The 26,570-nt window shown below is 43.3% G+C and overlaps 1 long non-coding RNA gene across 1 annotated transcript; it reads right to left on the bottom strand.

The window, feature by feature from the left end:
- Nucleotides 1–2,579: 2,579 nt before the first annotated feature.
- LOC138489565 (uncharacterized) lies at nucleotides 2,580–3,705 on the bottom strand. Its single transcript, XR_011274810.1, has 3 exons — nucleotides 3,310–3,705; nucleotides 3,128–3,180; nucleotides 2,580–3,027 (listed from the first exon to the last, which is right to left on the bottom strand). It is a non-coding gene; the product is annotated as an uncharacterized lncRNA (long non-coding RNA).
- Between the last annotated feature and the right edge of the window lie 22,865 nt (nucleotides 3,706–26,570).

Raw genomic sequence — 26,570 nt, 5'->3', positions numbered from 1 at the left:
GAAGAAAACTCATACTACTACAATTGGTCTCTTCTGTTAGTATCTATATTTCTTCCAAGGTTCTCTACACCAGTATCCCATGTGAGGAGGGTTGAACAATGGTTGCCTATCTGTAGAGTCTCTTGGCTGTTGGCAATATGGGTTACAGAGTTCCCCAAATTGGTGTCCCAGGACAGGAGAATTGCACCCGTGTTGCCCTTTTGTCTTTTTGTCATAGTCTCTTGGCTGTTGGCAATGTGGGTAAGTTAACATCTCATAAAAGGAGAATTGTGCCTGATTTGCCCTTTTAATTCTACTTGCTCGGTATTCAAACTTGTTTGATATTTGAAAATGTTCAGCTTGGAGTGCCCTGGGGTTACCTTCTCCTGAAGGCCAACTCACTGGTTTCCTTTGGTGGCTCCGTATCACTCCTTGCTGCTGTGGTGAACTCTCTACAGAGCAGCAGTCCTGTTGACAGCTCTCCCGTACTTGCCACTGCCTGTATGGTCCTTCTCTGGAGCTCCACCTGCTCTGTTGGGTATCTGCATCCTCCAGCACCTTCAAGTGACTCGCATCGGGTTGGGAGCATGCCTCCCACACAACTGGACTTCTCTACCCACTACTGATCATGACTCTGCTTCCTCCTGCATGTACTCTGCAAAACCGCACACCTTCTCTTCCCGTGTCGGCTTCTGTTGGTGCTCGCACTCCTGCTTTCACTCCAACTGCTCCGGTCCCTCTCCTGACTGCTTTTGCCTCTGCTACTCTTTCCTGCAGCTGTGGCTCATTCCCATGTTTAAATGTCCCATTCAGGTGCATTGACTTCAAACAACTAGACTGCACAGTTCTTTCTGTAGCACCTTTGATCCTCATTAATTCTCTGTCCCTATTCCTCATCCTAGTACCCACAGGCATTATGGATCTTGACGTCCGTAGGAGTTGTGGCTCTTTCATGCATGTCTCTTTCATTCTGATTGATTTGTGAACTGAATGGAATCAGAGCTTGGAGATGTTATGTGAAAGACGTGATTTAGTATTGCAGTTAGGACTTCAACCTAAGACAGAATCAGAATGAATAGAGGATATCATCTTTGATTCAAGAATTTCTGAAGTATAAAGCATATTCTTTCTAGGTAACCTTTCATGGAAATGTCCTTTGATTTTCACATGGGAGGGGCTTTGGCAGTGACAGTATGCCATTCGATATCTGGCAATTATATGGTCTTCATCCTCAAGAGAAGATGAATACTGCCTCTCTGCCAAGGAAATCCTTACGTCCCCCTGACATCCCTCTCTTCCATGTGATCCTCCCTCATGATGCCACCCCGAGGTCAGGATCAGGTAGCAGCTGCCCTCCACTGACCACATGGAAGGAGATGTTATGCTGTGATTCAGGGATGACCCTGCAGGAGTCAACACAACAGACTGAAGAAACGGCTGCTTTTGCATTACTCAGCGTGAGCGGTGGAACAAGTGGCACTTATAGAGGCGCTAGAAATGAGTGAGGGGAAGACGGTCACTAATTATTCTGGCTCTGTATCTGTAGCCTCCACTGGGCATTCAGGCTTGTCAAGGTGGCATAGAAGAGGGTTTAGGAGATCTGACGGGACCCCTGTCCAGCATGTTGTGCTGCTGTCCAGATTTATCAAAGCGCTAACACTGACCACAGAGGTAGGGATTGTTAAATGCACCGCGCATACTAATCATACAATCCAATAGCACTTGGAAATGATGCCGCAGACAGGGTTGAGAAAGAAGCCACATATTTGCCATTCCCAGATCCCCACAAAATGAAAACTGTGTGCCAGCTAGTACAGTTGCCAGCTCTGCACTCAGCGGTCCCTTTGCTTCAAATTATAGAAATGCATGGAAAAGCAGCAAATGAGGAACATGAGCTCTTGTCAAAGGAGGATGTGTCCTCTCAGCTACACATTTTCTGTGGAGACAGGAGCTTGTGGGGAAGGTAGTAATGCCTGTAGAACTGCTTCTTGTGGCTCTATATTAACTACTTTACCCGTCGCACACTTCTTGTCGACAAAGTGCAGCAGAGCTCGAGGAGGAATGGTTTTTACCAAATCTCCAAGAACAGGTAAGTACATTTTTTGTTATCTGATTGATGTAGGCTGACCATTTTCCCGTTGGCTAGAGGCGGGTCCCTGCATATACCCTGATGCTAAGTCTGCAACAATATTTTTTGCAACAATATTTTTGGTGAGGGGGGTATTTCCACGGTGGCGAATTTGTAAGGTCCTAAAGTTCAACAATAGGGCCAATTTCTTTAATGACTTTTTTGCAGAGATCACTTCACTCTTAGGAATGAAGCACAAGTTGTCTTCGGTTTTCCACCATCTGGCCAATGGGCTAGTAGAAAGGCTAAATGGTGTTCTCAAATCTCGATTATCTAAAATATGTAGTGATGTGTCTCGGGAGGATAGCTCAGCGGCAATTTGCTCACCTTGGAAGCAAGACGACACTGAGCAAAACAGGTTTGATCCCTGCGTCCGTGCTTAGAAACCTCTGGGTATTAAGCGCATTATAAATAACCTAGCATATAATATCATAGAAATTGACACTACTACGTACCGATTGTTCTGCTTTATTTGAGGAATAATGTGCAAAGGACAGGTACCCCGTGGTTGAACGAGGAACAAATAGAGGCACTCACAGTAACCCTAAGGTTATGGTAAATATTCAAATAAATTCACTTCTTAGTGTGCAAAACTGTTTATATGTTTTTTGAAACAATTCACAAAAAAGAAATACATTTTCAAGCGTAATACATTCAATAGTAACAAGAGTTTCAAAATGGACACTTTTCATTAAAAGACCTGATAAATAATCAATCACATTTCATTGACATTTATATCTAAACAATTTAGCGATTCACATCATTAGCATGTGTGGCAGACATATATTTAATTGTCAAATTCTTAAATAATGTGCCCTGATATCTTGATAGGTAGTTTGTAGATCTTCCTATTAGTTTACTACGTGTTTCGAGCAATCTACGATCTTCTTCAGGTAAAGATATCTGGAGGCGTTTAAGTTCTGTAAGTGTAAGTAAAAAAGTAATCAATAATTACTATCATAATTGCTGTGTGGTTCTCTTTAGTTAACTGAAAAGGGAGATGTACTATTCTGCACTAACCTGATTATGGGCTCGTGACTTGACGTCTGCCCTTCACTTGTCGTCGTGTGAATCTAAAATTTAAAACACTCTGATTACTGAGTTGGTTAAATAGTCTGCAACATGGTATCGTGTCCCACTACGAGACCAATTGTAAGTCAATCAAGTCAAATATAATGCGTGTATTCTCAAATAGGACTCACCTTAAAGATGTGAGGTGGTCTGATCTTAGTGGGAGCTGACGCTCCGGAAGGAGAGGAGCCGGCCCTCTCTCTAAAGCACAGGCTCGAAGGCTCAATACCTGTCCCGAGCCTGTTCCAGCCAGCTGCAGCCTTCAGCATCGAAAGGAGCAGGTGCTCCACTGCAGGAGCAGTGTCCTATACCTGGATGGGCCCCACCACCACGGTAAGTCCCTGGGCTTTATGCAGAAGAAACTAGCCAATATACGAACAGCCAAAACATTTCCAGATTCGATTTTTATTTATCCCTGCAATTTCGCAGCATCTACAATCCTGATACCACGAGCACCTGAGCTTGATGAAATGGCTTTTGCCTCTTAATTTGCTGCACTCGTATTTACTAAGCTACGAGGTTTGGTGTTCCAAGATGGCCGCTTTGCACTAGCAAGCCATCTGTATCTGTGTTGCCACACAGCCTCTACAAGGCTGGCTAGGATTGGCTGGAGCCATCCTAATTACACTGCTCCCATTCGCAGGCAGGTGAGAAGCCGGCCCGCCCTCTAAGGCACAAGCGAAGGCTCAATACCTGTCCTGAGCCTGTCACTAGCCTTTCACGCCTTGCGCCAGCACCCCTGCACAACATCTTATCTATGGACTTTGATATCATGCCTATCTGCTGTGCTGCGCATCTTGTGCTCCCTGATGTCGGCTAACGTCATGCCATTTGTCTCGGAAGTTTGCTGATACTCCCGAACGTTACAATCATCAGGCCATAAGTACCAGAGACAGACAGTTAAACAGTTAAATCTTACATGGGCCTTGACTTTCACTGTTAAATGCCATAACTAGTCCTTAGGCTATTTGCACAAACCGACTCAGCTCACTCCCCCTAAGCGACGCACCCGCTGTTAACTGTCTACCATTTTCTTGAACTGCCCTTTGAACATTCAGTGCCTAGACTGCATATCCACATCCCACTACGCTATTGCACATGGTGCCCCCTCGCTAGTGTCCCGTGGATCCTGGTACAACATTTGTAATTCATGGCCGGATTGATCTAATGTGTTCGTACCTTACTGTTCCCAACCTATTTGCACTCACTGTACCTCCGGCTAGTGCGTGTTTTGCACACCTTCCCGTTACGATCACTGCACCAGACGCCCTCCAATGAGAGTATCTCCACGTTGTATGTATTCCAATCTATGTATGGCTGAATTGTTTCTAATGGCACAAATCTATGCTCCGATTGACCATATTCTCTTTTTTGGATGTAGTTTCTGCTCCCACGGACCCACATGGTGCCTATGTTACTCGCGCTAAATGCATGCCTGCTCTGCACACCCTCCTAAGTGCCCATCTGACTATTCTATATAAGGCACATTAACTAACCCCCTGTTCACGTGCCTGTATCCAGTGTTCCAGATCTACTGATGTCCACCTCCCTACGTCCATCTGCTATGCTCACCCTGCACCAATAGGCTGCACACTGCCCTTGGCGCCGATATTGAAATCTTGTATTCAATTTACGACTAGAACCTTCCCTCCCATGGGCCCATGCCGCCTTGACCAGGAACCCTTTCCCATCCCAAACTTAGGTATGTTATGCACTGCTCATAGCTACCTTGGAATCATCATCCTATGCTAGTCTCTCTCCACTATAGCATGCCCTACCCAACTGCCAACCATCATGCCTCTCATAGCGCTCTAACTACGTACGTAGTGTTCAACATGCGCAAATGTAATGACAAAATGCAAGCAATTCATTGATATTATCTTGTGCATGTGTTCTGATGCCCTGGCCGAATGATTTTTATTCCCATGAGTATATGTCTGCAAATTGCATATATTAACTTATTGCCTCTCCACAAAGCTATCTGGCCTCCATGGGCCCTTGCCTTCTGATCATAGACTTTATATAATCACCACCAGGGTCCCTAGAACTTCGATTGTCCAACTTACACGCCACACTTGACCATGAATAAGATGCGTGACTAGACCACACTGAATACTCAGAGACACTAACATCCCTCCAAACATGCTATTCCAAAGCATAGTATACTGTATACTGAAGGTCTCTACCCTCCTCGCTGCCAGCTCTGCAGAACTTGGCAACAGATTAGCCTCACCTCAGGGGGCCATCACCATCTAATCTGACAGCTACAGCTCTTTCCCTACTCAATATCCAAGCGACACAGGACTAGAAGCCTACGCTACCCTCCCCTGCACCCTGAACGACAGAAATCTCAGACTCCGGGCAAGACTTGCTAAAATATACAAACCACTCACCAGATCACTACCACAGCTTCATAAAAAAACAAATTGCCTTGTCAATAATAAAATCAACAATATCAACCAGCTTTCACCTTTAGCTACTCCCCACACCTTTGCCAGCCAGAATATAACCTACAATACCATGCCAACTGTCTCAAATACTTTAAGGCCTCGCCAAATGACAGCCAAAATAGAAGCACACCCCCTTAAAGGGGCACTCCTAAACGTGACATCTCTTGTTGCCTATGCCACAGACATAGGCGACCTAATATTAGAGGGAAACCTTGATTTCCTCGCCATAACGGACTCCTGGCTACATAATTCTGCAGGGCCCTCGCTTATGCTAGCCATCCCAGATGGATACACAATATCCAGGCAGGATAGAGACGGAACCCGAGGTGGTGGAATCGCTATTATTTCCAAAGAGAGCCTATCACTAAGACGATCCCCTCTTCAAACTCTGCCTTCTTGTGAAATCCTCACTGCAAAACTCCCCCTAATGAACTCCCAGTCACTAACTATCCATCTACTTTACAGACCACCTGGCCCCATGGGATCTTTCGAAGAAGATATAAATAGCTTACTAGCTAATAACCTGAAAACAACATCTCAGCTACTACTAATAGGCGACTTTAACCTGGGCTTTAAGGATTCAGCGGATACAAATGCAGCTGTAGCTAACACGCTGTCAGACCTAGGATTCTCACAGAAAGTCAATAAGCCCACCCAGAGCAAAGGCAGAACGCTAAACTGGGTAGCTGATAACAATTGCACAGTTGCCATCACCGCTATCACACACTCGTGTCCTTCACTCTATCTACCAATAAACCTCCCTCGAAGGCCCCACCATTGGCGCCACCCCGCCTAACTAGAAATAAAAAGAACATAATAGAAGATAAAGTGATCCCTGCTATTCTCCCGACTCTTAATTCACTGCCTGATAATTTGGACCCCAGTACACTGGTCCATGAATACAATAAAATCATGCTTTCCACCTTGGACAAAATTACCCCGCTCAAACTGAGAGCTAGCAAACCTAAAGCCCACCCAAATAAGTAGTTCACCCCACAACTAAAAGACCTACACAACCTGAAAAGGAAATGCGAAACTGCCTGGAGACTGTCCCCCTCCATTGAAAATAAAGGTAGAGTAACTACTATCGCAATGCAATACAAAAAAGAAATATGCATGGCAAAAAAGAATTCATACAATGAACACATTGATAAATCCAATTCAAGCATGAAGGAATTGTCTACGATCCTTAAAGAACTGGAGTCACCGACACCCACACCAGACATTTGCATTAAAAACAGGACCTGGTGTTCGGGTATCCAACACGTATTATCCAACAAAATAACTACCCTCCAAAATAAAATCAACTTAAAAAAAGACACACTAAAGATACTGCATCCCTCCTGCACACCTCCTCCTAGAGACACCGCCTCAGCCTTGCTTCCCAGATTCTGTTTCACCAAAACGACTACTCTAGAAGTGGAGAAAACCATTTTATCTCTCAAACCATGCAATTGCAACGGCGACATCTGCCCTGCGCAGATTATAAAAGATGCCGCCAGAGACTTATCGCCATTCATATCAAAATTGATCAATGCCTCCTTTACTTCTGGCACTATTCCCACTCATTTAAAACAATCCTGGGTACTCCCACTTCTGAAAAAGCAAACACTGGATCCACTTATTCCCACCAACTACCGCCCTATTACAACGGTATCATTTCTACTTAAAATTCTTGACAAAGTGGCATACATCCAGATCCAAAAATACCTTGATCTGCACAACCTCCTGGGAGTTAGACAGTCTGGCTTTTGTCGACTACACGGGACAGAAACTGCCTTGATCGACCTAAAAACACAGGTTGATGAGCTGAGAGATAAAAGGAAGACAGCACTTCTCCTATTACTAGATCTCTCAGCTGCATTCGACCTGGTGGATCACAAGGTCCTTTGCAGACATCTGGACTCATCAGCTCACTTTTCTATGGAGGCTACCAGATGGATAGAATCCTCCCTGAGTGAGAGGACAATGAGGGTGTTCTCCCAATCGGCAGCAGCAGACCCATCTCCCATCCAATGTGGTGTACCACAGGGGTCCTGTGTCTCCCCTACCCTTTACAATACATTCACCAAACCACTGTTCAACAATCTGGACCTCTGGGTATCACCTACACAAACCATGCAAATGATACACAGATTCTCCTCCCTCTTTCAGGGGATCACAGCACGGATCTGGCATTGGTGAATAGGGTCTATCGCATCCTCCGGGCATGGAAGGCCACCCTCGGCCTATGCCTTAATGATAAGACCGAATTGATAATCCTGGGTACTCATACTAATATCAATAAACTAGGTCAAGAATATTCCTCATTCATCATCGATAACAACACCATCAGAGTCACTAAAGAGGTAAAAACCTTGGGTTTCTACCTTGACTCAACGAAGTCCTTCGACAAACAAGTAAAATCCTTGGCCCCTTCCACTGCTTATACGTGTAAGCTTATCAGAGCTGGTAAGCCATTGCTTTCCAACGACAGCTGCATGATCCTGGCAAGAGCACTGATACTCTCCAGGTTAGACTATTGCAATGCCCTCTATAGTGGTGCCAACAAAGCTACCATCTATAAACTTCAAATCCTTCGAAATAATGCCTTAACAGCTGCATTAGGTCTAAATAAAACAGTACACATTTCATCAATCAGACGTCAGCATGACTGGCTGCTGACCCATAACAAAATACTGCTAAAAATGGTCTTCCTCACCCATAAAGGACTAACTAATGCGGCCCCTAGCTACCTTACAGACAGACTAACTAGAAGAACCTCCAATAGACCGACAAGACTTAACAATACCAACTGCCTTCAAACCTAGATTTAGACTCTCCAAAATTGGCGGCAACAGCTTCCCAGTACAATCAGCCACAATTTGGAACTCTCTGCCCCATGAGTTCAGAGCAGACCAACCCTATACACACCTCAGAAAGAATTACATCAAGTGGCTCAATTTTACTGACTGCTGACCCTCACGGTAGTATGCACCTAGGCCCCCGCAGACTCCCTCATAGGCCAGTGAACAGAAAACTCAATCTGGCTTGAACTTGTACATTTTCTGCTTTATTATGCTACATGACTTTTGTCTCACCTATTTGTAACATGCTGTAACTTCCCTTTTCACTGTAAATATATTGTATATTGTGCTTGAATGTAACCTATCTGTAACCTTGTAAGCTTTGCACCTTCTTTTTGCTGCACCCTTTTACCTACGGGTCTGGTGCGCATTATAAATAAATAAACAAACAAACAAACAAACAACCTTTCAGGTGGACATTTAGCTCAAAGTGAAATTCAAATTGTATCCCTTTAGTATTTGTGCAACTAGTAACTGTATTTTAAAACTAATCATTTTTTTGCTCAAAGCCTACATACCTGGCTTCAAGGCAAATATAATTGTGTTGTTCTGTTTCATCAGAGTACGTAGTCCGGTGTTATGGACCTTTGATGTCTGCTCGTTTCTTCACTGATTAGTATCTGGTGAAAATGAGAGCTATGCTTAGAAAACATGTTTAAAGGCTTCTATGAAAGTAATTGGCAACCTGAAACTTCTTCTTACCTCTCAGTGATTAACTTGCTAGATCAGCACTTTGTTGTGTAATTTCCTGCATATTCTGACTTTTACAAGTTGTGAAAAAAAACATCCTACTGGCTGGCTAACGCAGGTGCGGACTGGGACGGTAACGTTCAGTACAGTTCTTTACTCAATCTTGCTTTGGAAGCGTAGCCGCGTTATTAAGCAGACATTGCCTCGCATGATACCATCCAGTGGAGAAAGTAGAAGGATAACTTCTCACGGATTTCACTCGTATCCGTTCACTGACTCCCTTCTCTCAAATCGCAGTCGCCGGGTGTGCACAAGGCTATCGCGTCCTGCTGTGTTGCTAGGCGACCATTGCCAGAGGCTCACTAATAGTCTAGTGCATTAGCTGTCTGTCGACCTCTGCCATTTTGGGTGGGTATAAAATGTCACGTTCGCTTTTTTGCGAACAAACAAATTCTAACATATTTCTATTAATGTGATAGGACCATGACAGATCAGTTTCAAAAGTAAAATAAACAGTTCCTCAGTGTGCGTGTGCTTACACGTCTGCACACAGCTGTCAGTTCACAGAGCCTTATACTAACGTATCACTGATCATAGATATCTCTGATAAATACATATTGTCCGTGTTCAAAAATACATACATTTTACTGTACAATTATGTGATGTCAAATACTGTTAATATTCATTGGGAAACTCCGGTATTTATGCCTTTATGCAATTTGTTTTACAGATGGTGTAAATGTCCACATTCAAAGTCACTGTTACAGATATTTGCTGCTTACAAATAACACGTCAGGTCCCAGTCAAGATTCATCCCTCTCGGGTGCATGGAGTCGAGTCGGTCTATCCAATAAAGTCCTCTTTGTTGTAAGAGTTTGGTCAGATTGCCTCCATTTTTCGGAAGGGTCACATGTTCCAAGATGATACATTGGATTTGTGCAATTGAGTAGCAAGTGTATTGCTACTGGGGACTTGGGTGATAACTGTTGAATATTCGATTTATGTGCTCCCCATCTGATTTTCACTTTCCCTCCTGTTAGCCCCACATAGAACAATCCGCATAGACATCTGATTCCATAAATCACATTCATTGTTTCACATGTAGATGCATGTTTGAGTGGAATCCGTAATCCTCTATGTGGATGGGTTACATAGTTGCCTTTGATGATAGCATGGCAACAGTTACAGTTGTTGTATGTAATTGTATTCTTGTATTTCTCAGTTGAAGTACTTCTTTTGTGGCTAATGTCTGATTTAATCAGATAATCACGTATTGATCTGCTCTTGTTTTATGCAAATAATGGAGGGTTTGGAAAGAGTTTTGCCAGCATTGGGTCCATGGCCAACATTTCCCAATTCTTCTTGATTATCTTCTTATCTGATTACTCTGTTGGGAGTAAGTTGTTACAAAGACTAAGGGGGTCATTACAAGGTAGGAGGTAACCATGCCGCTACCCCCTTACTGTGTACCGAGTCCAGGTTGCTTGAATGAGGAATTACCGGGCCATTCCGACCTTGGAGGACCCGGTAATTCCTCATTCAATGAACCCATCCCCATTCCCATTCGAGACTCCATAGGGCTCAATGGGAATGAGAAGGTTGCTAACAACGGGCCTGTTAATAACGGGCCCGTTGTTAGCACCCTGGTCTGCTCGCGGGACCCGCTAAGGGCGCCTGGTAACACCAGGCACCCTTAGCGGGTTCCCACGAGCAGACTCGTAATGAGGCAGTAAGGGGTTGACGGCTCCAGGCACCTTTACCGGCACCATAAACCCCTTACTGCCTCAGTCATAATGACCCCCTAAGTCTGCGTTAGGTTGTTTAGTGCATGGTTTGAAGGCTTCTTCTCTTGAAATGTCTCTCAAATTTTCTACTTGTGATGGTACTTTTTCCACATCGTAACTTCTCGTTAGGAACTTCTTAGTGAGGTCAATTGCTTTGGATTCAATGTTCTCAGAGATAATCATTCTGTGTCTTAGTAACTGACTCAGCGGAATGCTTTCAATTGTTCTCTTTGGATGAAAGCTGGATATACAAATTATAGAGCGTCAGCTCCCACTAAGATCAGACCACCTCACATCTCTAAGGTGAGTCCTATATGAGAATACACACATTGGCCCACATTACAACACTGGCGCTAAACCATGGAGCTATTAGCACCATGGTTGCTGCCGGTATTGTAACGAGTCCGCCATGGTGAAATGGGGAAGTACCACCCCATTCCAAGGTTGGCGGGGTGGTACTTCCCCATTACACCATGGCCCTTCCCCATTCCCATTTTTGCCCCATAGGGCATAATAGGAATGGGGAAGGCGTTAAATACGGTACCGCAAATTGCGGTACCATAATTAGCACCAAGGTCCCTTTACGGGTCCATTCCTTAACGGCTGGTAAAACCAGCCGTCAAGGTGGGAACCCGCAAAGGGACCTCGTAATCAGGCGCTAAGGGATTACCGGTACCGATACCCTTACCAGTACCGGTAGTCCCTTAGCACCAGGGTCGTAATGAGGCCCATTATATTTAACTTGATTGACTTACAATTGGTCTTGTAGTGGGACACAATACCATGTTGCAGCCTATTTAACCAACTCAGTAATCAGTGTTTTAAATTTTAGATTCACACGACGACAAGTGAAGGGCAGGCGTCAAGTCACGAGCCCATAATCTGGTTAGTGCGGAGATGCTACATCTCCCTTTTCAGTTAACTGAAGAGAACCGCAAAGCAATTATGATAGTAATTATTGATTACTTTTTTACTTACACTTACAGAAATAAACACCTCCAGATATCTTTACCTGAAGAAAAGCATAGATTGCTCAAAACGCGGTGTAAACTGATAGGAAGATCTACAAACTACCTATCAAGATATCAGGGCACATTATTTAAGAATTTGACAATTAAATATGTCTACCACACATGCTAATGATGTGAATCACTAAATTGCTTAGATATAAATGTCAAAGAAATGTGATTGATTATTTATCAGGTCTTTCAATGAAAAACGGTCAATTTCGAAATTCTTGTTACTATTGAATGTATTCCTCATTACGAGGTAGGAGGTAGCCATGGTGCTATTAGCACCATGGCTACCCCCTTACCGCATTCCGGGTCCGGGTTCCCAAAATAAAGATTTACCGGGTCATTCCAACCTTGGAGGACCCAGTAAGTCCCCATTCCGGGAACCATTCCCCATTCCCATTCGAGCCCCCATAGGGCTCAATGGGAATGGGGATGGAGCTAATAACGGTACCGCAATTTGCGGTACTGTTATTAGCTCTGAAGTCCCTTAACGGGTCCCTTCCATAATGCCTGGTAAAACCAGTCGTTAAGGAAGGGACCCACTAAGGGATCTCGGAATAGGGTGGTAAGGGATTACCGGCACCAGTGTCCTTACCGGTGCCGGTTATCCATTACCACCTACCTCGCAATGAGGCCCATTGTGTTTGAAAAAGATTTTCTTTTTTTGTGTGAATTGTTTCAAAAACCATATAAACAGTTTTGAACACTAAGAAGTGAATTTAATTGAATATTTACCATAGCCTTAGGGTTACTGTGAGTGCCTCTATGTGTACCTCATTCAACTACGGGGTACCTGTCCTTTGCACATCTAATTTGATCCGGTAGCGCAGATCTAATAGGGAGCACCGGGAAAATTAAGTAATAAGAAAATTGAGTAATTACACTCAAGCCCCGAAAAGTCATATTTATTCGCCATAGATCTGAGTGCCCCTTTACATCTAATTTCTTTTTGGAGGAATCAGCCAGGGAAAGAGCGCCACCTTAGCCCTCATGAGATTGTGACTAGGCATAGGTTAAACACGCTGCTAAACCCTGAACGCACAGCATCAGATGGACGTGGACATAAATCAGTAGAGGTCCTGGGTGAGGAGTTTAGGGAGTACCTTAGGGCCTTATCCCTAAGGTACTTAACCCTTAAGGTCAGAATTATATCTTAACAGGCTGTGTCTTCTCACCAAACATCTACAGGAGGAAGCGGCAAAGAATCCGATGATCTGCACAATCAACAACTGTACCCGGTGCCCAGGTTTTTATCTGCAACGGAATGAGCAGCGTTTCCATGGGCCCCACCGCGTGATATTAGCAACTCGGACTGCTGTGAAGGAGAGGGCAGCAAGATCTGGATTCACACCAGCAACGTACAAAGGAATACTGGCGCCCCTCCACCTGCACAGGTGCTGGAGCAGGCTCACAGTTAAGTATGCCCTAAGGTTTTGCAGTTAATTCCAGTAAAAAGGGGGGAGTGAATAAAAACCAGTAATGTTTATATTTCAATAACAAGAAACTTTGGATTTAAAATGTATATTAGAATGATGGATTATATGTCTTTTTTGTTTCTCTTGTTATCATGTTCAAAGATGTCAAACAGTATGGATGTGAACAGTGTAAACTTATCTAGTATCGTACGATTTGATCAAATATTATTGAGGTCACTGAGAAGTTATGATTCTGTCTTTATGGAGAAAAATGATGTAACGTCAGATTCAATAGTTGATGCACATGGTTTTGCAGCAGATCATGTATGGTATACCATATGAGAAGAGTGGGGAGAGAGCGATCTGTAGGAGTTTTCTACATTTTCTATCTCATCCCCCATACTTCTGGTGTGCCTAGGGTGTTTATCCCGAATGAAATAGAGTTAGCTGATGCACTGTGTCTAGTGCACCTAGCTTTGTGTAGGGTCCGAGCGCAGGTTCAGTTTACCTGTTGACAAAGAACGTTCAGCTAGAGATCGCAAAGAGCAGTAGAATGTGCATTTTTGTACACAAACAGTCCAGTTGAATTTAAAGGGGGTCATTATCATAAACAACCAATGGGAGCAAGGGGTGAAGAGTTGAAGGGCTGGAAGGATGAGGGTATTCTCAGAATAAGGAGTGGCACGTGTAAACCAAGAATGTGGAAATGTGTGGCAAAAGTACTTATGATATCTGACATGGCTCAAGGAGCCACAAACACCTGTTAAGATACAGACACTTACACATTTTTCTCTTTGTTTCAAGGGTGATGGCACAGTACCTGTTGTCACAAATGGGAACTGCAGCTGCAGGCTTAGCGTAGCTGATCTAGCTGGAGGCACAACTGTACTTCTTGATTTGTTTTGGACTTGTGGACAGTTTGCCTACAGACAATTGCCTCCAGTCTGGCGAGGTGTGTGCAGTTTCACCATGTTACATTTGCCTGTCCTTGTTATTACTGAGAAACACTTAATCCTTGCCCACCTGATACTCAAACCCACATATGTGCCCCCTTTGTCCCCTATCCCCCTGTGTTCCTTCTATCATATCATACATGGATAACTCAGTGGCTTTGCCTGGTTGTGGAATGGAGGGACTATCAGGACAGACCAAGAGGTTGAACTATATCTCGGCAGCATCTTCAAAAGCTCTGACAGACATGTTTCTCCTCCCTCCTGGCACCTGTTGTCCAAGATGCTATGATCACAAATTGGCTCAGGTGCCCCGGTACACACACCTGTTATTTGAAAATTCCTCTGAATCAGCTTTCAGTGCCATCAATGAAGAACTACAGGCTCTAATACTCATTGCCTTGAGAATAGATATATTCTCAACCTCCTAACAGCTATGGAGGGAGGGGCCTGTCATAAGGTAGGGAGTACCTGCTGTACATTTGTGCCTCCTAATGATTCGGAGAATGGGACTCTGACACAAACAATTGCTGCTTTGCAAACACTTAGGGTGGTCATGGAGAATGAGGCAGGAATCACAAATGACCTTTGGTTCGACTCTCTTTCTTCTTGAGTGCTGTCTTGGATGAGCCTAGCTGTCAAGATCTTAATCCTTATTTTTGTCTTTTTCCTTGTTATCTTTTGTTCTTGACAAATGCTCTTACTATGTTGCTCCGCCCAGGTACCGAAAGGAGCTGCCATGATGACTGTGACCCTGTCCAAAACTAGAACCACTGAAATTTCATCTCGCATGCGTACTCAGAGTGAAGGTGTCTTGTGTCCTCCACCAAGTTGGAATGATTGTGTGGAGCAGTGGTTAGATTGGGGAAATGATGGGGTCAGGGGTTGGGTTTGTTCAGAAGAGGAGTATGCCAATATTGGGACCAATGTGAAAGATGGTTGTAGGGTTTTTCCCAGAGAAGATGGCTTTAAACAACAAGAACGTGGTATATTACTTAAAGTATTAAATAAACAGGGGAATGTTGGGGCGGTCAGGAAAGGTCCCAATGAGAAAGAGGGGTTCATGTTTCGCGCGCCATATTGGTGACTGGCAGAACAGCGAAGTTGGCGCGATGTTGCAATTTTACATGTATCTAGCTGCGAATGGGATATGTGTTACTTTTAGTGTTACCTTGTGTTTAAGTTGATACATTTAGATTTGCACGTGCGCAGCTCGATAAATGTCAAAACTGCTGATGACATATAAATGCAATATAGGTATGTTGTACCATGAAGTGTCTAGAAATTGGACAACGAGGAGCCTCATAATGTACATACTGCGCATGCGAAAAAGGGGATTTGTCACGAAGAAACCACTGGGAAGAGCACAGAGTGTTTTCGAACATATATGCACCTACATTCACAAAAGAAAGGGATACGTTCCCGGGTGCTTATCAGGACTTTTAGATGTCAATCTGCCTTGAGTAGATACTAGCAAATTCCGAAGGTTGTTACTCTTTGATAGGCAAACACTGGTGGTGGAGGAAATAGGTGTTTTGCTTTCTCATCACTAGTTAAAATGCTCCATCGGTTCATTATGCTTTGCTTAATTTGTCTACATTGTATCAAGTATTTGGTAACAAATACTAGGTCTGGACTCTCTCGTTTAGGTGTATTTAACAAACGTTTGTCACAACCCTTACTGTTGGTTTTGGATAATGAGTAACAGACTCCCATGCACCTAAAAAGATTGCATCTCCTTTCTGCAGTAGTGCCAAGTCATAAAAACCTAGCTGTAACTAACCATCTGATAATGTTGCCTTCCCTTGGCCTCCAACTCTGCAAAACCAGTGTTCCCAGTCATACAGAGTTCACCTCGCAAACCCTGGCTGCAGGGCCTGGCCAAACTATGAAAAGCACATGGCATACAGATGTGTAGATTCCCCATGTGCCTCGAACTGCCCCAAAAGACATTTCCCTCAAGACCCTGATGTGTGAATGTCGGTGCATATATGTTCGAAAATACTCCGTCCTCTTCCCAGTGGTTTCTTCGTGACAAATCCCCTTTTCCGCATGCACACTATGCACATTATGAGGCTCCTCATTGTCCAGTTTCTCTGCACTTTGTGGTACAGCATACCTATATTGCATTTAAATGTCATCAGCAGTTTGGACATTTATCGAGCTGCGCACGTGCAAATCTAAATGTATCAACTTAAACACAAGGTAACACTAAAAGTAACACATATCCCATTCGCAGCTAGATACATGTAAAATTGCAACATCGCACCAACTTCGCTGTTCTGCCAGTCACCAATATGGCGCGCGAAACATGAACTCCTCTTTCTCATTGGGACCTTTCCTGACCACCCCAACATTCCCCTGTTTAATTAATACTTTAAGTAATATACCAAGTTCTTGTTGTTTAAAACCATATTCTCTGGGAAAAACTCTACAACCATCTTTCACATTGGTCCCAATATTGGCATACTCCTCTCCTTCACAACCCTTGACCCGTTATTACACACTCCTCTACACTTACGAGTGAACCATATTTTTGGCAATACCAATTCCTTTTGCTGTTTTGCACAGACTCCGCCTATGGACTTCTTCCCACCCCCGTAGATGACACAACTAACCATTTACAGATCTGCTGTAATATGCATAAAGATTTTGTACATTTTGGTACTTTTTCTTTCACGTGTATGGTTGTTGCTTGTCTTATTATCTGGAACGTAACTACAATGTACAAACCCATTATGTTTCCTTTAAATGTAGTCCTTAATCTTTGTTCTTGAGGTGGTTCTCTTTGACTTTGAGTAGTATCACATGCAGAATTTAGATTTTATTATTCTCTTTTTTTATTACACACACCATTTTTTCACGATTTAGAGTGATTTTTGATAGAGACCTAGCCATTCCAAGATGGCCGGTCACCTTTCCATGTTCTAGTCTTCCCTAGTTTCCATGACAACACTTTGTTGTCTTTAGTAGCTGTTTCTCGCCGCAATGCGTCCCACGGCGTTCAATAACAGACACGCTGTCAAACTTTGGGTAAGAACTTTGTCAGAATGCTTTATCCGAGCATGTACAAGATACCACATATAATATGTGTGCCTTTGATCCTCCTAAATGCAATTTGTTTACACAGCAGCATTTGCTCCTGTGGAAACTTATATCCCACACGAGTAACTCCGCGAGCTGCCAGTGGCTTCCACTGCCACTGTCAGACTTAGACTTATAATATTGGTAAGGCATTATGAGCGCATTAGGGGTTTGCATGTGGACATTTGAGTTATATTTAGGCACTATTCGTAACATTTGAGGAATAAGACTTTGTTTGCTTATTTTCACTGACACCATTGTGCTTAGTAAGCACCAGCAGGTTAGTTACCTTTTACAGCTGTGACGTTTTGTGATATATTGATTTTTTGAACTCTATCAGAGTTAACACATGAATCTTGCTCCTTTTTTCATTTTTTCCTTTTTCCCTCCCAACACACTGCTTTTCAACTTACGTATTGACTATGTCATTATGTTGAGTGATGTCTGTGACGCATAATTTGCACAATTTGAAGATGGTTGTGCTTTCATGTTATTTATCTATGATCGACCTCTATGCATCGATTCTGATGTGCGATATACGTTTGATGTAGAAAACTTCCAATTCATTTACAATTTGCTTACATAGAACATTCTGTATTAGTTGCATACTTACCAGTTTTTGGATAATAATTTGCAATTATCCGACATAATTTAAAAATTGTACTGGCCCTGACGAAGGACATAACTGTCTGAAATGCATTGGCCCTATGACACATCTGCCTCTAATTGATGAAAGATGTATCAACTAAGAAGACGACTATTAGTGAATATACCAAATAAAGAACATTGCAAACCACTAGGTTTGGGAGTGCAGCCCACATCGCTGGCTTTGTAGCCAAGATCGTTCTTCTAGTTAGATAAATGTGACCAATGGGAACGTGGGAATTAGAGAAGATTGGATTTCTTTTGTATAGGTTTGACCAATCTTGTGTGGGAGATGGTTTGTAATAAAATATGTGGGAGTGTTTCAACTGTTGCAAAACGTATAAAATGTGAAGTGTTTGTGCAGTTCAGTGAGACTCAGGTTCGTTTGACTCTACAGCATCATCTAGCCCCTCGCAACCATTTGTGCAATAAACTTGCTTTATGGACAAACGTGCACTTGCTTCTTAAGTGGTGGGCCTATTTTGGGTTAAGGTGATTAGACACCCATCCCCACACAGCCCAATTGTCTCCTCCACAGTGCATCCTGCAAAGTGGTGCTGGCAGCCTTTTAATGACCTGCAATTGCAGTTTGTTAAAGGACTGGCAGCAGCACAATTACTCCTTTATTCTTAGTACTGGCAGGGGTGCTCTTTTCCTTTGCATATGTTTAAGCATTTGGCAATGATGGGTGGGACCTTTCCATTTGAAAGTCCCCTCACAGATTGTTACCAAGCCAATATTGTTCCCGCCAGTGCCAAATGCTAAAACATATGCAAAGGGAAGAAAAGCTCAATTTTAAACTTTGCATTAGTTGATAAATGTTTTTAACGCCACACACAACAGCACTCTGGAAGTTTGTGAGGGAGATAATATGTACCCAAGTAATGTTAGTAAACTTGTTTTCTGAAATTCTCAAACTGATTAAAGTAGTATTGTAAAAAAATGATTTTTCAGACTTGTTTTATTTTGCATTATGAGATTTCTAGTTTTCCATTCAGCATGTAGATTATGAAGCTAAAACAATATCCTTTTGGCTGAACATGTTTCTCTAAGAATGTATACATTGAAAGGTTGCCTTAATTTGAGATGTGTTTTTGCAAGTAAACTGCAAGATTTCTCAAGTTTCCTGTAGCCACACGTGAGGTCATCCAGTCCTGTTTTTCCCCTTTGGATGCTGGCACTTGCAGTCTTTTCTTACCCATTAGCCATTTAGCTACAAAACTACAAGTCAAAGAATTCAGAGTGTAAACAGGACTGGTGGCTTTCTCACGCATGGCCCCGAGAAACCTGAGAGCCCTGCTCTATAAGGCAGTATTATTGTCGGTCTTGAAATCCAAAATGTAAACATTTGGAACAAGCAGAGTTTAGAATGCATGTGTTCAAGTGCCTGAACTGTAGAGTGACTTACAATCCCAGCTTCACTGTTTAACCACAGTGTGTGATCCTGGGCAAGTAATGTTATACCTTGTAGGATAGAGGACTAGCTTCAGTAGAGCCATCATTAAGTTTGTTCACCAACGTGGCATGGATCACGCAGTACTGCCTCACAGGAGAATGAGTGAAACTCTTTGCTAGGCACTGTTATGCTATGTTATTGAATCTTGAATAGCACAGAGTCTACCATAGAATCAGCAAGTGTCTAAGTGTGTGCATTTGGGGAAAGGGGCAGACAGATGATAATGAAGTACCTTTATACTCAGTGTGCCATAAATCAATATGCATGCAGCAATGGTAGCCATTGGGTTAATGTGTCTACTACTGAGCTCTAGTTTAAACTGCTAGCCATGGGTTCCAATTCCAACGTGTTTCATCCATCCAAGGTCAGGTTGGAGTGAAAAAATCACAGGAAGTGACATGACAGGAAGTGACATTATATGAAAATGAAGGAGGCCCCACAATTACTTTGTGGCTCTTGGCCCCACAATTCCTAAGGCCAGCCCTGGACCCTTTGAGATGACTTGTGCTGACTTGGAGTCTGTGGCCTGATTGAGTGCAGTTTTCAAGCCTTACGGATAGGCAGCATTGCTGTACACATGGGAGCATCCCTCACCCCTGGGAGTGTGTGTGCCACAGGATGAATCTAGATCTTGATTACTGCAGCTCGACTGCTAGCATTCTAGTGCTCCTGTGCCACACAGCTCATTGACTACTGTAGGTGAAGACAGACACAAGTGATCACAGTTCAAGGGTGTTTATTGAACTCCAATGAGTTGGTAGAATGCCTATCTAAACCTAAATCTAAAGATGGGAGCAAGCTATGACCATCAAATAATAATAATGCAGTCCTAGTGGGGTCTGTCAAAATAAAAGGGCCTATACTGATAAACCTATTGCCAATTGTCATGACCACTGTGAGAGGGCACAAGTTGTGCCACAAGCAGGCTCACACCAGAACCCTGAGGGCCTTAAAACCACTGCAAAAGGGCTCCTGGAGCCAGTCCTGGTGCCTTTGGCACCAGGCTCATATGTAGGAAGGGTAAACATAAATTAGACCAACGGAACAGGGAATAGCCACTCAAAACATGTATCTAAATACCAATAAATGCTAAATTTTTAGTTCCAAAACTTTTATTTTGATATCAAAAATGTATAAAATACTTTCTAAAACATTTAAGCAAATGATTGTCTACATATTCAACTCAAACTGATTCACTCCTACCATTCATTCCACTTTTTTCTTCTTTTTCTACAAGATCAATGGCATATATTTTTTATGGCCTCCTATTGGTCAGCCTCAGATTTTATTTACACAGTGAAAAAAAGTCCTCCACCCAGTAGTCTGATGGTTCCGTCTATGTGCTCCTAGTCACACAGACATACGTCTACACGTGTTTCGGTTGTCTTTCAGGACGTCAAAACTATTCGCCCCTTTATTCTCGCAACCTTCGTCAGGACACAATATGGGGAGTTTCCTTGTTCCCATTAGCACCAAGTAGGGTGATTAACACCACCTAAAACACAATACAAAATATCAGAATCTAAAATAACTCAATTGTTAAATGTCTAAAAACACATTTTGGCTATTCCCTCTTATTTATTAACACAATCAATGTGTATAAATGATTCTAAATGGTAATCATTATATCAACGTGTCCGAGTGATAATACTTGACACCCATTCCACATTGTTCCATGGATTAATCCTGTTCTCATCCCTGCGTAATGGCTACATCATCCACCCACAACCAGGATGCAAACAAACATGCATTATGCTTATTTTGCGTTGTACTTACTCAAAATAGTCATATCTAGATTTGTTTGATTTTTGGCAGAACGTTCAGGCTGTTTCCCTTCAAGAAAAGTTCTTCATTACACAATCCCAGGGGCTCAGGTGGTTCAGATCAACTCCTATAGAATGGGAAACTTTATTTAGCGAGATGTTATATCGTTGGGGTATTGTTTAGGAAGCTATCAAATACTTATATCTGCATGTGTTCTTTTCAACCTGCAGCCGTTCTATTCGTCAATAGTTGTTTTCACTCTGACAGAGTCTGAAAACAGATTGGGCAAACTAAGACACCATAGCCATATTCTTGTTAGTTGTTCATATATTTATTTCCTGTGTCCTTCCTTTCCAATCTTACAATTGTGGGTCTAACCCTATTTGTCCTAAGGGTCTATGTCCCCACCTATCTACTTCCTCGATACACTGGTATCTCTTTCTAGTTTTAGGCTACCTAAGTATTCAACTCACATCCAGATATTAAAAGTGTGCATCTTTTCCTATTCACATATTATTTTATGCTTAGTACTTGTCCCTGTTCACAGGAAGAAATCCATGCCATTCCTTGCTTTCACGATCCCTCCTATTCCGTGCCGTGATTCCGCCCGCCCAAGCTTACCTTTTTCTTCTTTCTAAAAATCTGCGTCTGCATATCCTCTCGTGTTCGACTTCCGGCACATTTCCTGTTGCCGCGCCGTATCCTTATTTATACTCTAGCTTTCATGGAGAACGAAAGAGGACTATCTCTCGTTCGTTCCAATCCATGGACATAGCAAAAGGACTGTCAGTCCAGTGCCGCTCTCTTTCAAGGGACAGACTTATTGCCTGCATAGCCAAATGGATTGGCAAACGTGGTATGCCCAAATTCCACCATCAAATCCTTGACCCAAAATGACACCACATATATCTATTTCGAGGGGTGGGTTTAAAAAAAGAAAATAACCCATGCCCTAATCTCATCAGTGATGAAAAATCTCCAATAGAAGAATCTATCTAAATATGTTACTGATGTTAATGAAAAAGTATTAGATGGATAATATTATTGCCATTTTTGCCGGTGAATGGGTATTCACACTCATTACCCATCGTTTCACCTCATGGACATGAGGTGGCCCGTGGGTTCACAATCATGTCCATAGTCCAGCTTGGTCTTAAACTTGATAAACATTTATATTACATCGCCTGCCCCCTCAGTGTGTAATTAGGGCTCCCCATTCTGCCGAAATGTTCAAGCCGTTACTTACCGTATCCAGGCGGTATATCCAGCGTTCTTCCAATTTGTGGAGCATGGTCGCTGTATCTCCACCTCTTTTTGGCATTTTCACTGTTTGTAAAACAAACCATCTCAATTTGGTGTCCTTATGTTGCTTTAGGACAAAATCGTCAACCAACGGTTTGTCAGCTATCCTGTTCCGGATACAGATGCAGTGTTCCCCTATATGCTGTCTGACCACTCTTGTCGTCTTGCCCACATATAAAAGATTACAGGTTCATCTACTAATGTAAAGGCCATTTTTAGTGCGACAATTTGTATGTACATTCAATTTCCATTTTATGGCACCTTAATTAAACTCATGTCTTGTTTCCATCAGTAGGCACGAGACACAGTACCCACACATGTGGTGTCCCGTAACAGGGGCTAAGCCTCACTGGTTCAGTACAGTCTGATCGGAATTCAAATCTCTATAAGTGTGTACGAGACGTTGCCTGAGATTCTGGTTTTTTTTTTAAATCAAAAATTGTTTTTTTAGAAAGGCTTCCTGGTTGTTTGATCAAATCCCAGTTCTGGTTTACGATCTTTTTAATTTCATTGCTTACCGGATTAAAAGTGGTCACACACACTAATCTTTCTTGTTTTCTTTTTTCCTTAAGTACGAGGCATTCTTCTCTATTTGTATTGAGTGCCCTTTTTAGATTATCCTTAACTAGTTTTTTTGGATAACCTCTGTCCAGGAGTCTAAATTTCAAATCCTCTGCATGTTTTTTATATTCCTCTTTCACGGTACAGTTTCTACAGATCCGTAGAAACTAACCGTAGGGATGATTCTGACATAATCCCATCGGATGAAAGCTAGAAAAGTGTAATAGTGTATTTTTATCCGTTACATTACGAAAAAGAGTGGTGACCAAACGGTCACGAGATTTCTTGATCCATAAATCTAGAAAGCTTGCCTGAGTTTTATGCCATTCCATTGTGAATTTGATATTTTTATCACATGTATTTAGCCACTGATGGAATTGAATGAGTGTTTCACTTGTCCCCCTCCAAGTCATAAACACATCATCGATGTATCTGTACCAGGCTCGCAGACCCTGGCACAGATCATCTTGTTTTTTTAGCGCACTGTGCTCACCCAGAATATATTTCTCTTCATAGTTGGCCATTAACAGATTTGTAACGTCCGGTGCAAATGTTGCACCCATACTCACTTGCTTGCTTTGTTTAAAGAGAGATTGTTTAAACAAAAAGAAGTTCTCGGTCATTGCAATTCGTGCACATTCTTGTATAAACTCTGTTGGCGGGGCATGTGGTTCTCTTGTTCAGAAAGGTGCCTAGTACCTCCAGACATTCCATCTGGGGGATGGAATTGTAGAGCGAATTGTCAGGATTCGTAAATCAGGGAAGCGTACTGGCAATCTTTCCTCTGATACTCGTTTGCTTTCCACACCTGGGGTTCCTTCGCTTTTGTCACAAAGACGCTGCTTCAGAACACGGAGGTTTGCTCAGCCAGTTTGTTCGGTGTATCTGAAGCAGCGCTGGTCGTTGCCATGGAAACGCAGTCGCTCTGCGTACCTGAGGTCACGTGTCTTTACACATCCTTAGAACCTCACGTGACTTTTTGTTTTGCCTTCTTATACCCCGCCTCCCCGCTACTCGCTGCTTCTGAAATTGTTATTTCTCTTGCCGCTACGTATCCAACCTTTCTCCTGTTGTTTTCTGTGTTTTGACCCGGACCGCCTACTGGATTCCTGTTTCTGTACCCTCTTGTTGTTGTCTCGACCCTCGGAACTGCTTTTTGGATTTGTTACGGATCACGGACGTCTGTTTGATTTTTGCCCGCATGGTTTTCGACACTTGGAACATTTCACAGATTTCTCCTTGTCAAGTCGGTGGCTGGTGCTACCATCTACGTCCTTCATTCTGCTGCTATTGGAACATTTCTATGGACTTCCTCGTTTCCCCTTGGAACTGAAGAAATTATACTAGGCGTCCGCGTGCCGTCGGTTTCAGTGGACATTGCTGTTTGCTGGATTCTTGTTTAGGCGTCCTCGTGCCGGCGGTGGGTAGGTGGATCGCATTGCTTCTGGATCACTCTGGCGCTTCATTGGTTTCTTCAGTTTATTTGGAACTCCCTGGGAAACTCTCATCCGGTAAGACTGTTCCTTTCTTTCTGATTCCCTTTTTGGTCATTGTATGGTTCCAGTTACTTACTGGTTATTCTTGTCCCCTTAGAAATCTGACGCCACCTTCCTTTCTGAATTGCCAGTCAGTCTACTATAGTCTATTTTCAGGTACTTGAGGTGGGCTTGTTTGAGCATTACTATTCAAGTTGTCTTCTGCCACTAATATACGGTTCCTTTACTGGTTGACTGGTTCCCGTGACGTCCTCTCATCGCTTGGTCAATTGATTGGTCAGAGAGTTTATGCTACATCTCTCTTGGGTTCATTGACACTCATCTTTTGGTCAATTGACTGGTCAGAGAGTTTTTTCTACTTCTCTGTTGGGTACATTGACAAAAAGAATTCGTCCTCTACACGACGAGTTCAACGACTTAAAGTCAGGATTCTGGTTACTTGTCAAGGAATATCTCCTGACTTAACATATTCAGAAGCCTTATTATGGACGTCACGGGTGACCCGTTAACCACGTTGGCTCAACTAGTGACTGATTTACGGGCTGACATGACAGCAGCTCTTGAGGACAGGCAACGCAACATTCATGAGTTGCGAGTGGGCCTTCACTCTGCTGGGGCTGGTACCTCAGGTTTCCCTTCTAGTTCTGGTGCCGGTTCGGGATCTGCTCCTATTAACCCCGAGAGCGCACCCGTTGTTCTCGCTGCCCAATTCCCTCTGGCTCCACCGGAACGGTTTCACGGGGATCCAAAAACATTCCGGACCTTTATTAACCAGTGTCGATTGCATTTCCTCTGCCGTCCTACTTCATTCCCTGATTCCACTACCAAGGCAGCGTTCGTACTGTCGTATTTAGGTGGCACAGCGGCAACTTGGGCTAATCCATTGTTGGAGCAGGGAAGCCACCTACTTTATGATTGCGACGCATTGATCAAAGCCCTGTCACGGGTTTTTGATACCAGGTATAAGACCCAGGCCACCGATCTAGAACTTCTCTCTTTGCAACAAGGTGACCCTACGTTATTGAATTATCTGGCTAGGTTTAATCAGTTGGTTGCAGAAGCCGGTTGGCCTGATGAGAAAAAGGCAGCCCTGTTTTATAAAGGTCTTTCTGAATCCCTGAAAGATATACTGGCCACAGTCCCGGTAGTACCCTCCACGTTTCCAGAATTGTTGGATCTAGTCCTCCAGATAGATGCCCGTCGGGCAGAACGGAAGGGTGAAAGAAGGGGCCCCGTTCCTGCTACCGCTTCCGTAAATACCCCTGTGCCAGGCAGCGAGGAACCTATGCAGATAGGCGCAGTACGGGGCCCATTAACCACGGAGGAAAGAGAACATCGCAAAAAGAATAATTTGTGCTTTTATTGCGGTTCTTCCGAACATTTCTTGAGACAGTGCCCTAAAAAACCCAAGAAACAGGGAAACTCCAGGGCCCGGCAATAGATGGAGTCCCATTGCCGAGCAAACTAGGTCAGGACTCCAGACACTCCGTACTATTTTTTGTCCCAGCTACTCTGGCTTTTCAGTCTGCCAGTCCATGGACTGTCCTTGCTGTCTTGGACTCCGGTGCCACGGGGAATTACATTGACGGACAGTATTTACAGGAATGGAAAATCCCTGTAGAACCCAAGGAGTTTCCAGAGGTGGTCAACGCTGTGGACGGTACCTCTCTATTGTCAGGTCTGGTCACGGAGCGTACCATTGAACTTACTATGACATTAGACTCTGGTCATACTGAACAAATCACTTTTGACGTCATTTCCGCACCTCAATATAAGATCATCTTGGGGTTACCTTGGTTGATGTACCACAACCCAATGGTCAATTGGCAGTCTGGTTGTGTTACGTTCTCTTCAGACCATTGCAAAAAGCACTGTCTGTCAGTACCTGGGAAGTGTTCTAGGCCTTGCATCTCCTTGTTGGATACGGTGGTTG

This window comes from Ambystoma mexicanum, chromosome 9 (genome assembly GCF_040938575.1).
Source record: "Ambystoma mexicanum isolate Mex_15411 chromosome 9, UKY_AmexF1_1, whole genome shotgun sequence".
Classification (NCBI taxonomy): Eukaryota; Metazoa; Chordata; class Amphibia; order Caudata; family Ambystomatidae; genus Ambystoma; species Ambystoma mexicanum.
The sequence above is the reverse complement of the archived record's forward strand: the minus strand, read 5'-3'. Positions and strand labels throughout refer to the sequence as shown.